Source organism: Hermetia illucens, chromosome 5 (genome assembly GCF_905115235.1).
Source record: "Hermetia illucens chromosome 5, iHerIll2.2.curated.20191125, whole genome shotgun sequence".
Taxonomy (NCBI): Eukaryota; Metazoa; Arthropoda; class Insecta; order Diptera; family Stratiomyidae; genus Hermetia; species Hermetia illucens.
Genome location: NC_051853.1, coordinates 81,342,604 through 81,356,912, shown reverse-complemented (window position 1 = coordinate 81,356,912; position 14,309 = coordinate 81,342,604). Strand labels below are relative to the sequence as shown.

The window sequence follows — 14,309 nt, the reverse complement described above, 5'->3', positions numbered from 1 at the left end:
GATCCTCGAAAAGGCTTCAGCAGCGGAAGCAAATAAAAGCGGACCAGTGGAGATTCACCACGGGAATGGAATGCTCCCAAGAAACCGAAATTCGAACCCAAGAGGGGGAAAATCCCGGGTAAGCCAGGCGTCAGGCCCACCGCTAGAAAGATGAAAAATTTATCGAGAGTGAGGAGCACTAGGTATATTTGCTTGCCAAACCTCATTTCCCAGGGTCTTACTCGACGGCAGAAGGCAACTTCATTTTGCCTGGCAATTGGAAACTAGCAAAAGAGATATGTTGGGGGACTAGAGTAAGATGAGCAGTGGGAATCTCTAAGCCACTGAAATCATCCTAAGGGTAATAAGGGCAACATAATCTTGAGATATACACCAGGGGCATGGAGGAGAGCAAAATTGGTCTTTATTCCACAGGTAAGCAAGTGAAAAGAATCCTTCCATACAAATTGTATTCAAAACAGTAGAGACGGTCTTAAAAAACAACATTAGAACTGGCTTTCTATGTAATCCCCTACACCGAAGTCAACACGCCTACCGAGCAAGACAAATAATTGGAATTACCCTGGATTAGTTAAAAGGTATATTACACAATGCCAAAGAAACTAAACAAATAGCACTGCATGCGTTTTTGGACATGGATGGAGCGTTCGACAACACATCGCATCCAGAGGTACGAGTTTTTTGGTTGGGCAGGATATTAGCGAGCCGACAAATAGAAGTGCCGATAGGCCCAAACTCTATTTTCGTGAACGCTCCTCAAGATTGTCAGGGTCGGGCACTATCACCGCCAATGCAGTTGATGAAGAGCTAAACAAAGAGAGCTCACAAATACTGGAAAGCAGGTGCGTGATTAACCAGACGATATTGTAGTAATCTGTAGAGGGAAATATGAGGATACCATATGTGAATCCAAACTAGATTAAGAATTACGAGTACCTGAAACAATGGAAGTATATCAAAGGAAGATTGGCATTCTTTCATGGCGGTATCACTGATTACTGACAAAATGGAATAGCAAGAAAATGAGGTTTTATTTCGACATGGAATTTGGAACACGATGGAGTAATATTAAAATTGGGACAGCATAGCTGCAAATTACGGTTTGAACCAGCAACTGATTACCTGATTTATTGATGGGTCTATCACAACAGAGAGAAGGGAGGCAAGGACCATTGATCTAAAGAAAATGTACTTTGAGCCCAAAGTTATGTAAGCATACTAGTAAATTGGAGGCGGAAATGTAGGCCATAGATAAATGGACCTCCATCAGGCTCGAGGTCAAAAAGCAGTATAGGTCCCAGGGCGAAACGTGGATTTGTATCCACGATACAGTATAAAACCTGGGAAAAGCCTGCTGCACCGACACCAACAGTTCCCTATTTCCACCTCCACATGATGACCGCTGGGAGCTCTTTCTTCACGAAAAGCTGCAGACGGAGGAGGATGAAGGCGAGTCTCCCGCGCCTGAAAACGGGACAAACTGTACCAACTGGTCCTCCAAGTTGGGGTTGGGTAGGGCTAACAAATCTACACGGAAAACAACTTGTCACGAAGCCACAACAGCAGCCTCGGACTGGACGGATTAACGTTCGCGCCCCTACAGAGGAGACTGCAGAGTCGGAGAAGGATACCTTCTACTAGGCAGTAGAACGAACCCTCGAAGCCTGTCCCAAATATGATATCAAAATCATACTTGGGGATTTTAACCCGCCCGTATTCAGGCGATACGCTGGCTCTCATAGCCAGCTCCCATCAAAATCAAAATGATAACCAATTAGCAGTGTCACACGAAATGGTTGTTGGAAGTATCTGATTTGCCCACAAACATACATGGGCCTCTCCAGACGGGGCTAATTTCAACCATATTGACCACGTGTCGATCAAACGCCACCATCTCTCAGTCTTGATGAATGTCAGAACATATAATTGGTCCAATATAGACTCGGATCACTATCTCGTTGGCATGTTGCTCCGAGCTCGAATAAAAACACCACCCAGAATCCCCTCTGACAATTAGGTGAGAGTGAACACTGAAGCCATCCACAACACAGCCCTCTGCGACACCTATAAGAGGGAAATGGATTCCGCAATAACCGCAGTCAACAGAGGACCTAGAGATGAAGCATCAACAAATGATCTTCACAACCACCTAAAGAACGTTATCATTGATACAACCACACGCATGCTTGGCACCAGCCGCAAAAGGAGTCGGAACGACTTTACGGTTTGAACGGTTTGACGATGAATGTAAGCTAGCAACGGAACGGCAGAATGCCTCATACCGAGTAATGTTGCATTCTCAAAGAACGCGGGCACGCGCGGGGAATTAGCACGAACTCCGACGAGCAGAGAAGCGACTTCACAGACGGAAAAGGAAGCCTGGGAGAACCAACAAGTCCGTGAACTAGAAAAGTACAGGGAGCAACCGCACCAGGCGCGCAAGTTTTACCAACAAGTAAGCAAGATGAAGCCTTATCCACCTCGATGCTCATCCTGCTAAGACAAAGAGGGAAATTTGATTTCCGACAGAATGGGCATATTGGAGCGATGAGTTGAGCACTTTGATGAGCTATTGAACAACCAGAACATCGGCGAGTTGGAGGTCCCACCAACTGAAGACGACGGACAAATACTGCCACCACCAGCTTTAGGAGAAACCGTCCGTGCAACTCATCGGCTAAAAAAAGATAAGTCGCCAGGAGCCGATGGAATTACAGCCGCATTGGTTAAATATGAAGGCGGTCAGATACACCAAGTGGTTCATCAACTTATGCTCAAGGTATGGGACAGCGAATCACTGCCTGACGACTGGCAAAGAGGCATTATCTGTCTCATACATAAAAAAGGAGATATCACATAGTGCAGCAACTATAGAGGTATCACGTTGCTGAGTACCATCTATAAGATATTCTCCGCTATCTTGCTAGGCCGGATAGCCCCATACGCCCAGAACATCACTTGCCCATACCAAAGGGCTTCACTCCAGGCAAATCAGCAACAGATCAGATTTTCTCTGTGTGGCAAGCGATCGAAAAACTGTTGGAATATGGACACCAGTTGCAGCATCTATTCATCGACTTTAAAGCCGCCTATGACAGCATAGCCAGGGTAAAACTGTACACAGCCATGAGAGAATTCGGTATCCCGACGAAATTGATAAGAATGACTAGGCTGACCCTGACAAATGTCCGAGGCCAGATAAAAGCATCAGGATCACTCTCAAGACCATTCGACATCAACAACGGTCTAAGACAAGGGGATGCCCTATCATGTGTCCTCTTTATCCTAGCCCCGGAGAAAGTGATCCATGATGCTGAGATAAATGCAAGAGGTACTATCCTCTCATGGGAAGAACGACCCGAGACGTACAAACTGCCTTCATCCAGATCAAGCAGGAGGCGCGAGATCGTGGGCTGCACATCAATGAAGGCAGGACAGAATATATGCTGGCGACGTCAGCACCGAAAACCAACCAACCAACAACATCAAACCGCACTGGTCCACCAGGAAGAATAAGGATAGGAGAATACAACTTTGAGACCGTAGACAATTTCTCCTATCTAGGGTCGAAAATCACAACCGATAACAGCAACGATGATGAAATCTGCGCACGGTTGCTGGCAGCCAACAGAGCCTATTTCAGTTTCCAAAAACTGTTCCACTCGAAACGTCTCACCATAAGGTCAAAGCTCTTACTGTACAAGACAATGATCTTGCCAGTCCTCATGTATTCCTAGGAGACATGGGTTCTTAGCAAGAAGAATTGGGAACTCTTGGCCGCATCCGAGAGACGAATCCTCCGAAGAATTTTTAGCCCCCTACATGAGGATGGACGATTCCGTAGCCTTCATAACAACGAAACCTATGAGCAATACCATGATCGTCAGGTTGTGGATAAAATCCGGCTCAATAGGTTACGGTGGGCGGGTCAGTTAATCCGTCTGGATGAGGATTATCCAGCCCGGAAAGTCGCTAAGGGCAATATCTATGGTAGAAAAAGAAGGCGAGGCAGACCCTGCCTAAGATGGAACGATGATGTAGGTCAGGACAGCTTTCAGGGATATCGAATTGGTGGACCTCGGCGCAAAACCGGGATATGTGGAGTTCCTTGTAAAGGCAGGCCTAGACCGGATAACGATTGTTGCGCCGTTGATGATGATGATGATCAGGCTACAAAGAAACTATAGGGAGCAGGCACTTAGGTCCAACCAGATAAACTACTGGGCGGTACTCATGAGAGATTACGAACCCAACCGCGCGAAGGATCGTTTCAACTGCATCAAGAAGTGCCTTAGGATAATAGAAGGAATACTCCCTGCTCATTGCAAGGTCATAGAAAACATCTTAGTCTTGACTGCTTCTAGTGCGAAACTATAAATTTTTGAACACGCTACCCCCAAGAGATTTAAACTGATGCCTTGCAACATTCACGCTTTGGAATCTCTTGTAGAGAACAAACTTAATTGATACTACATATATACAGGTCCAGATACGCCATTGGAACCCTCCAGAGATGACCTTTTTCTCAAGTTAGTGGTTGTCTCTAAGCTCCATTCTCATTCTCAGTGAGACCTCAATTCCAAAGCTGGGGTAGCCTTATTGATGTTACTCTAATGAAATCACTTTGTAATTTCGTCAATTTTGGCTGCATTTGCGGCACATCATATCACCTTCGAGTGCAGGGCGATGCGCGTATCCTACGCCAACGAGCACATAATCAACTTTACATATTCCCAAATAAAATAGCCGAGGGAAATCTTCCTTGGAATTCCGCGCAAGCAAAAATTCAATCCATTATTTGGCCGAAGAGCCCGAACAAGCGGAAGCGGAGCATAATTATGATGATTTTGATAAATTTCATGATACCAGGGCATATCTCATTTGGAGGCTCTTCTCCGGGCTCCGTTCCAACCACATGCCATTATAATTTGAATAAAAATGATTTTAATTTCGCTGGAAAGCAACTCATAAGTGGCAAACTGTCTGTTTGTCTGTTTGTACTCCATCTTTGCACAGTTGCGAATTCCCTCGTTCACTTATTCACTTTTCTCTCAAGTGGATTTTATCATAACATTTTCGTTGGCTTCGCTACTTGTTGGAGATAGTACATGTGTTGGAGGCCGATGTAATCTACTGTATTAGGGAAATGTTGAGCTCCACAAAAAGACAAAAACACCGGGGGATAGAGTGCCGAAAGAATTGCCACCATTAAGATGATATCTTGGAGCCTGCAATGGGCATGATATTCTGTTTTGTTTGTGTAAGTCGCATTTGTTGGGCCTCCATTCCCTTTAGATCCCTCGCCTCGTACTGTAACCGTGTTGCGACGACGACTGATTCCTAACGAGCGTGGATGAGGGATATCCTGCCTTTTTCTTTTGTTGTGGAAATGTTCAAGTTCTTCTGAGAGAATAGCTGTTTGTGGAAGTTTTCCACTTTATTTGTCTTTTATTTTATTTCCTTTCTTGTTCATCTTTAAGACCTCTGTTTAGTGAATAATAACTTCTTTTCAACATGGAAGACATCCTTCGAGGGAAACTTAATGGAAAATAGCAATGTCTCGTGATTCAACATCTTTCACCCATTTCCTTTCGCTTGAACAATACCAAACACCGCTCGGCACATGAAAAGTTTCTGATTTGATTCATGAATTCATGGCGTTGATCTATTGATGCCATACATCCTTTATTTATTGGACTTTTATTACATGACGGATATTTAAAAACAATCTAGGCAACTTGATGAAAGTTTCTTTCTGGGCCATCGCACCAGCATATAAATCAGAGAAAAAAACTAGGAATGGAGCTGTGGGTGTTACCGTCTAGTCGCTATCAAAATGGAACTAAACCGAAACTTTGTAAAGACTGTCTCAAGAAAACTTCACACAAGATTTTCATCTCCTGACGCATTGCTTGAATTTATATGGTAGAAGAAAAGTATTGCGCATGTTCGACTTTCTTCAAACACGTGTATTTAATGCATGGGATAGGGAAACATACACAAGAAAACCATCTTGCCATCATCGTCACACGCGTTAGTTGGCTATCTCTTACCTTCTTTTTCTTCAGCCTTTGTCCCGTTCACAAGCGGGGTCGGCTCGTCGTGATCGGTTTCGCCATTTGGCTCTATCGAATGCCTGATCTGGGTGCAATCTCGAGGCTTTCAAATCCCCATCCACCGTATCAAGCCACCGTTGCTTAGGGCTGCCTTTTGGTCGTTTACCATCGACTTCGATGTTCAGATCAATCTTTGCAAGTGAATTCTCGTTTGCACGAATTGCGTGACCATACCATCGAAGACGCCTCTCTCGCAACTTTTCCACGATCGGTGCAACCCCATAACGATTGCGGATATCCTCATTTCGGATGTGATCTAAACGTGTGACGCTACTAGTCCAACGTAGCATCTTCGTCTCCATTACCGCGAGACGCCGTTCATTGTCTTTTATGGTCGGCCAACACTCAGAACCATAGAGAGCGACGACGACGACATTGCGGTAAATTTTAGATTTGAGACGTTTGTTGATACGTCGATCACAAAGAACACCAGTTGTGGAACGCCACTTCATCCAGGTTGCGTCAATGCGTGAAGCAGTTTCATAACGCAGTTCTCCATTGGCTGAGAGCGTTGACCCAAGGTATTTAAATCGCCCAGTTCTGGGCAGATCACTGCCGCTGACAGTGATTGCGTCTGTTTCATGGGGATCGGTCGTCAAAAATTCAGTTTTGTTTAAATTCAATCTGAGACCGTGTTGCATGAGGCGATCATTCTATTTTTGAACAAGTTGCTCGAGATCATTTTTGCTATCAAATGCTAGGAAAACATCATCTCCATAAAGCAGTGTGTAGGGCGCTGGACGTTGGATATCCCGTGTGACGGTGTCCATAACGAGGACAAAGAGGAGTGGTGAGAGGGCACTTCCCTGATGAACTCCAACAGAGATACGAAGCGGTTTTGATACACCCGCCATACTTCGAACTTTACTTTTCGGATCGTGGTAGAGCAATTGAACCCAGTCTATCTCTTACCTAACCCGCATATATGCAATGACATTCCTTGCCGCTTAGAAACTTGATTTGCTGCTCCTCTATGTAGTCTTCTTACACTGTTCCTTCAGTGTTCCTTCAGATTTCAAAATTATCCGGAACTGGTAGAAAATTAAAGTCGCATAAAATATAGTCGCTGGGCATCAACTCAGATATCAAAGATTTTATAGATTTGTATGTAAGAATATTTGGATTTATGATGGTTGAATTTATGCATATAATGAAGTGTATATTCTTTAAATATGCTCGATATTCAAATCGATGCCATACTGAAATTTGATCTCTTATCTCTTGAGCAGTAATTCAAAGTGAAAGGGCAGCTTCGCGAGTCTATAATTTCATTAATGATGGTAGGATTTCCGAAAACTTTCCAGTATGATGATCCATACTAAAAGCCATATAACTATAAAATTCTATGATCTAGGATGAACGAATAGTCGGCCAACACTAAGAACCTTAGAAGGCGACAGGGCGGATGACATTGGGGTAAGTTTTAGATTTGAGATGTTCGTTGATACGTCGATCATAAGGAACGCGAGTTGTTGCACGCCACTTCATCCGGGTCGCGTTAATGGGTGAGCAATTTCATAACGCAGTTCTCCATTCGCTGATAGCATTCACCCAACATATTTAAATCGCTCAGTTCTGAGCAGGTCAATACATTGACAATGAAACTACCTTTTTTATGGGGATCGGTCCTCAAAAATGGAGTTTTATTCAATCCTCCGTGTTGCATAAGGCGATTATTCCATTTTTTGGACAAGTTGCTCGAGATCATTTTTGCTATAAGACACCAGGAAAACATTATCTGCATAAAGCAGTGTATAGGGCCCTGGACGTTGTCCCTTGTGACAGTGTCCATAACAGGAACAAAGAGGATTGGTCAGAGGACGCTTCCTTGATGAGCACCGACAGAGACACGAAGCGATTTTAATATACCCGCCAAACTTCCAAATTTACTTCTTGGATCATGGTTGCGCAGACCACATTAGTTCATACAGCACACGGTCAAATGCTTTCTCCAACTCTAGAAATGCAAATTAAAGAAGACGATGTTTCACACGATATCTCTCAACAAGTAACCACGCAGCGTGTATTGCGTCAGTAGTTCCGCAGTTCTTAACAAATCCCACTTGATTCACGGTTATTTCAATGATTTCCTGAACACGGTTGTCAAGAATGCGTTGATGGTATGGGACAGCAATCGAATCGGACGATAATTTGAATATTCCGCTGGACCACTCTTCCTTTTCCATACTGGAACTGTGGTACTTTCTTGCCAGTCTGTTCTGTCTTCCTTAATAATCCGATTGAAGAACTCACTGCGCCGCAGAGTTGGGTCCCAGCTCTTCGCTTTCCATAACTCAGATGCGATGTCGTCAGGTCCTGTTGCTTTCCCCAATTTCATTCGTTTTATCGCTTCCTCGGCCTCAGTGGCGCTGACATGGAATGGAATGGAATGGCTCCAAATGTCGACAATGATTGTGGAAGTGGAGGATGAATAAATTTTTCAGTCGAATTTTTTTCCGTGACAGAAGTGCTCGATATTCTGAATGCGTTCGTGTTGGCTTTTGACAAGTCGATACAGATCTCTTTCGCCGTTCTGAGTGTTTACTTTATCTTAATGGTCTTTGTTGATCGCGTTGACTTTCTTCGCTTCCAGGTTAGCATTCTTATAAATTTGCAACTGGCGAGCGTTTTACCGTCGGGAAACTTGTGGTAGAGGGGTTTATTTTCACGGACCTTTGTTGCGACACCGTCATTCCAATGACAGGCATCTCGGTTGATGAGCCGCTTGTTGACCCCGAGGGCTGCATAGGCCGCTTTGTGGCTCGTGTCACATCCGTAATGGTTGGTAATCTCTCAAATAAGATCATTTCTTCTTTCTTCTCACGAAATTGCCACCATTTAATGTGCGTCGAGTCAATGCGTTCCTCACGCTGTTTTATCGGTGGCTTGATTCGCAAGACCGCAATCAACGGTCGATGTTGAGGTGCGATGGTCTCGTAAGGAACGGCTTTGCAGTCAGTAACCGTACTAGAATGTCGACGTCTTATGAGAATATAATCGATTTGCGTTTTACTTTTCCCACTATAAAATGTGGGAAGATAAGACAATCGTTTGATGAACCATGTATTCATAATTACAAGGTCATGGATCAACTACACGCTCGCGACCTTTATTGCGCGCCCCATATCCTTTTCCCGCATGGCACCTGATGCAGTTTGCTTTTTCACTCGCATGACCATTAAGGTCGCCTGCTTACAGGTTTTTGCATCGAGAAGTTGCCAGAAGGCATCTTTCTCGACATCATCTCATGGCCGTGTACAGTTTTACCCTGGCTATGCTATCATAGGCGGCTTTAAAGTCGATGAATAGATGGTGCAACTGTTCTCCATATTCCAACAGTTTTTCCAACGCTTGCCGCAGAGAGAAAATCTGATCTGTTGCTAATTTGCCTGGAGTGAAGCCTCTTTGGTATGGGCCAATGATGTTCTGAGCGTATGGGGCTATTCGGCTGACTACAAGTGTCAGAGGTAAAAATGATAAGATAAGCTTTCGGTGGAACAGTGGAGCGTTCGCTGAAACAGCACTCAAAATTTTGGCCACAGAGAAAGCAAGCATAGATTGGATTAAGGGTCGGATAAGGAACTAGGTGGCACTAAAACGACACATTGACAGTAGGTGCTAAGAATATAGGAGAACCGCCAACGCAAATTGTAGATGAGGTTGATAAAATTAATCATTTCGTCAGAGTAAGAAAATGAATCCACATATATAGCTGCTGTACTCGTTCCACTGGGTATGAGCAGATGCTGAGCGTACTAGTTCTGGACACAATAAGACTTAAAGCAAGGGATTTTAACGCGTGGGCACTCTCTCTGGAACAGATAAGGAATATAGTAATGAAAAGGCTGCAACCTCTTAAAAGAGACTGGTTGTCGTTCTGTTTCCTCACCATCAAAATAGTAGAAGCCACAAATTGTTCCAGCTCAATTATTGCGTAATACCTTCAGTAACCAAGAAGGAGCTGTGACAAACATGTGGTAAAAAAGATAACAACATAGCATCTCCAACAGAGTTTTGATGCTGGCAGTGAAGGCTAGAACCAACCATTACGGTAACACCTTCAAAGTTTCAAACAATATTCAGTGGAAAAGCAAAAGATCCAGCATAGCACCTGATCTATCGGTTGATAAAACGAGGAAAATGGTGGATGGAGTCATCTACAGGATACTGTTTCCCATCGTCAAAAGTGGCAATAGCCTGTCACAAGGCTTCGACCCGATCATCAATGGTGAATGCAATAAGCATGGTGGTGAATCTGGCAAGAAGCGCGTTGGTTTCTGGCGACTGCTATGCGTTTTGGCATTAAATCTCCACAATGCATTCAACTTCCCTAACTGGAACCAATTAAAGAAGCGGGATATTTAGCGTGTCTGGTCGAAAATTACCTCTCAGAGACGATCCTCTGGTATGGGACAGATTGGGGCCCCAAAGAGTGCATTACAGCGGACGTACCACAAGTTCGGTACGTGGACCCAGTGCTGCGGAATGTCATGTATAATAGGGGTCTCAGAAGAGACTATTATTATCGGCTTCGTGGATGATGCGGCTATGCTCTCGACAAGGTCAACACATTCCCTTAGTGTTTTCTCCACTCTTTTGATCGACTCTGGTAGAAGAAGAAGTCAACGCTATCAGTGACTATCGAAGCAAATATGCCGTAAAAAACAGCTTTTAGGTGGTCGAGAAGCTGATGAATGCTAGAATTAGGCAACATGAAATGCTAGTTTCGTTTGATGTGAAAACACTTTTTCCGAGTATACCCGTCAAACAGGCCGTACACAACCTCGAAACATGGCTCAACAAACACCGTGCCTCAACCAAGGAAAAGAGGAAGAATCGCCAATATACAGAGTTCCACAGCATAGTATATAAAATACTAAACATCCCCTTAACCAGATCTAGATATATCAAAGAACTGGCTTATATAAAAGACACCGCGAGAAAGAACGGGTACAGCACCGACAATAACAGGAAACCACGTCGTGGCTAGGCATCAATGGCAAGACAACAGTGAGATCGAGCATTACATATACCTCTTTATGGCCCAGGGTCAATATTGCGCTTAAAGAATTTAAAATAGAGGCTGTCCCAACAAGTAGGCATGCACAACTTAAACTTCCAGGTAATTAGTTATCACGTTAATTAGTCTAATAGGTTGGGGTATATAAGGCTATAGAGTTAAGTGAAATAAATTATTACAAAACCAGCACTGAAGAAGGACACATGTTGTATCCGAAATACGCATCTGCTATCTTTAAATAAATAAAATCTATAGTTAAACTGGAAACTTTTCCTTTTAATAGTAAAACTATTAAAAAGAACTATAGTAAACAAAAGGAACAATTTTTGTAAAACTTACAAATAAATATCGCTATTGTCAAACCACAGGCTACAAGTGTGCCTCCGATAGCATGACAGCTACCACGTGAATTCAAATACAGAAAATGAAAGGTTGCTATACTTGCAAAGCATAAACTTTCGCGGTTTGAATTTCGAGTAGATCATTATTTGACAAAAACAAAAAAGTTTATTTAAATAAAATCTAATGCTGACGATGGTATCAAGATCGGTCAACATCTTTCATATGGTAAATTCCAGGAAATATTGCAATTAAGATTACTAAAGACATCATTATTATACTCGTATTTCTATTAGCTTGATACTTACCAAAAAAAACAGGAGCGAGATGAAGCTATGTTGAAGTCAGCATAACATAAGAACCTAAAATAAATTAAAAAATCAAGTTTAGTCCAGGCGTTTAGGGTAAAAGCGATGAAGTCAAGAATGTCGAAAATCAAACAACTGACAATAGAAGGTTGGGGTATACCAATATGTATATGGAAGGTTACTTTTTATCCGGGAAATTTAAGTTAAATGTGGACGTAAACAGTTCATGCTTATATGATTGCCATTTACCCCTTGGTAGGGTGTAGCGCCCCGACCTCACCTACATTCGCGGTTACCTGAAATGCCCTTCAGCACCTTCAAAAATTCCCGAAACGTTCGCACTCCTCCGCTACTGTGGATGCCACTGTCAGCAGAAACATTACAACCGAAATATACAAATTGATCATTACTAATACGAATAGACAGAGTTCGATGTTCCGTCAGAATGAGAACCTTGGTTTCGATAGCATTTATCTTCAGCCATCTTTCTGCTTACATTTCCATGTGGACTCAATGAAAAACCAACCAGATGTCATAAAAATAATAGAAGCTGTCAAAAAGAGTCATAGTCCTCTACGTCCTCCGGGCAAGGCAGCATGAAGAATCTCATCGATAACGAGAAGAAAAAGCCATGATGCAACCATGGCAGACTCCGTTTTGGACTTCAGATTCCTCTGAGATTTTACTTCGATAAAACACATGGCATTTTGCGCCGTCGAAGATCGCTATGACAGTAACTGTTAACTTCTCTCGAATGCCTGGGTGGAGTACTCCAAATGCACTCCCTGTTCACTCTGTCGAATCCAGGAAGAGCAGGTGAAGCGGAGATGTAAATTCCTCGCACTCTTCAAATATAATCCGCAAGGTATAGTAAATGCAGGAGGATTCAGAACGAATACCAGCCTGCTCTTTCCAGGTATTCCTTGGTGCGTTATAAGATTATTTTAGCTATTTTCTTTGTAACTGCAGAGGCGACGCAGAAACCTCTCGAACTATTGCCCTCAACACGGGTGCCCGTCTTCGGAAATTTAACAATCAGGCCATTTTTCCATTCTCTGAGAAAGGTTTGGAATGCCAGGATTTCTATATAGGTGGAAGTAGCAGATCTGCAGAGGTTACAGGAGCACCGATGGATAGTTCTGCGGAAAGGCCATCAAACTCGGTTTCTTTAATCTGTTTAAATGCCTTGATAGCCGAGATGATTTCTCTTCTGCTGAAAGGAGCAATCTATATCTGCATGTTGCGGTGACTAGCCATTTCATCGATGAGAGGTGGAACTTCAAAGGATGTGATAGAGTTGAGAACTGTCATGAAATTCTTCATCTTCAACTGCTCATTATCGAAAGTGAAGGGCCGATTTTAACATCCCTCACAGGACTATCGAAGAATTTTCAACCACCCAAAGTTCCTTTGGGATGCGGTACTAGGTTCTGAAATCATTGCAATCTGCGATAGTTTCTGCTTTTCTGGTCAATGTTGTAATAAGTTCCCTTTTGTCACAGCTCACGTTACGATTAATCTACCGAGATTTTCGACGGTATCGAATCTCGCCATCGCTCGCAGTGATCAATAGAGGCTTTGATCAGCTCCGAGTAGTCAATGTAAAGAACACTCAAGGTGTCTGTCGCCCAATTAACAATATAGGTCTGCGACTATGGGTATCGAAGTAGGGGTCAGAGCTCTTCAATCATTCGAGAAGCGGCGGATGCAACGCACAAACGAAGGCAAGCGACCATAAGATGATAATCTCTTTCGAGGCCGATATCAGGGCCTCTCTTGTCACGCACATACAGAAGAAACTAACATATCTACTGCTGATCGCAAAGTGGTCAATCAATTTAAACCCAGCCTCCTAGCGAATTTTGTGATCGAATAATGTGCACCAATGTTGAATCTCGCAGTCAGTATCCTGTCCGAAACTGGCTTCCAAATAATGAGGACGCATCACAGACATAAGCGCGGCGATCATCAATTAAACACGAATATCACACTTACTTCCGCCAGCTTTCCACAGCATAATAGTATAATGCCTCAAGAGAGAGAAAATCGAGCCCCACCTTGCTTAACCCCTTGCTGCAATATGTGTGTGTGAAGCCAAGCTTTGTTAAAATCGATTCTGTGTCTATCTGCCCGTTTGTCAATTTAATAAAAAATTTAATAAAAAACTGTAGACAGAGAAGGATGAAGACGAGTTTCCCGCGCCTAAAAACGGGACAAATTGTCCAACTGTTGGGGGTTGGGTAGGGCTGACAACCCTACACAGAAAACCGATGTTACGAAGCCACAGAAGGAGCCTCGGACAGGATGGACTTTACGATTTGCGCATTTTCTCATGGAACGTGCGCTTCCGAAACTCTAGCTAACCGATACCGGACAGGGATCAGTTTCCTAAAGAAGAGCCATTACACCATATATTACAGCGGCCATCCAGTAAACCATGTCCTCGAAGTAGGTGCCACCCAAAAAGTAAAACCTGCTGTTATCGACTTTGCAAATATAAGCGAAAGGCTATGTACTCTGCGTTTG

The 14,309-nt window shown here is 43.4% G+C and overlaps 1 long non-coding RNA gene across 1 annotated transcript in view; it reads right to left on the bottom strand.

The window, feature by feature from the left end:
* LOC119658245 overlaps positions 1-14,309 on the bottom strand; it is a 127,594-nt gene that overhangs the window by 43,494 nt on the left and 69,791 nt on the right. The window contains exon 2 of the long non-coding RNA XR_005250204.1: positions 11,784-11,837. This is a non-coding gene — a long non-coding RNA (uncharacterized LOC119658245). The remainder of the gene's footprint in view (positions 1-11,783; positions 11,838-14,309) is intronic.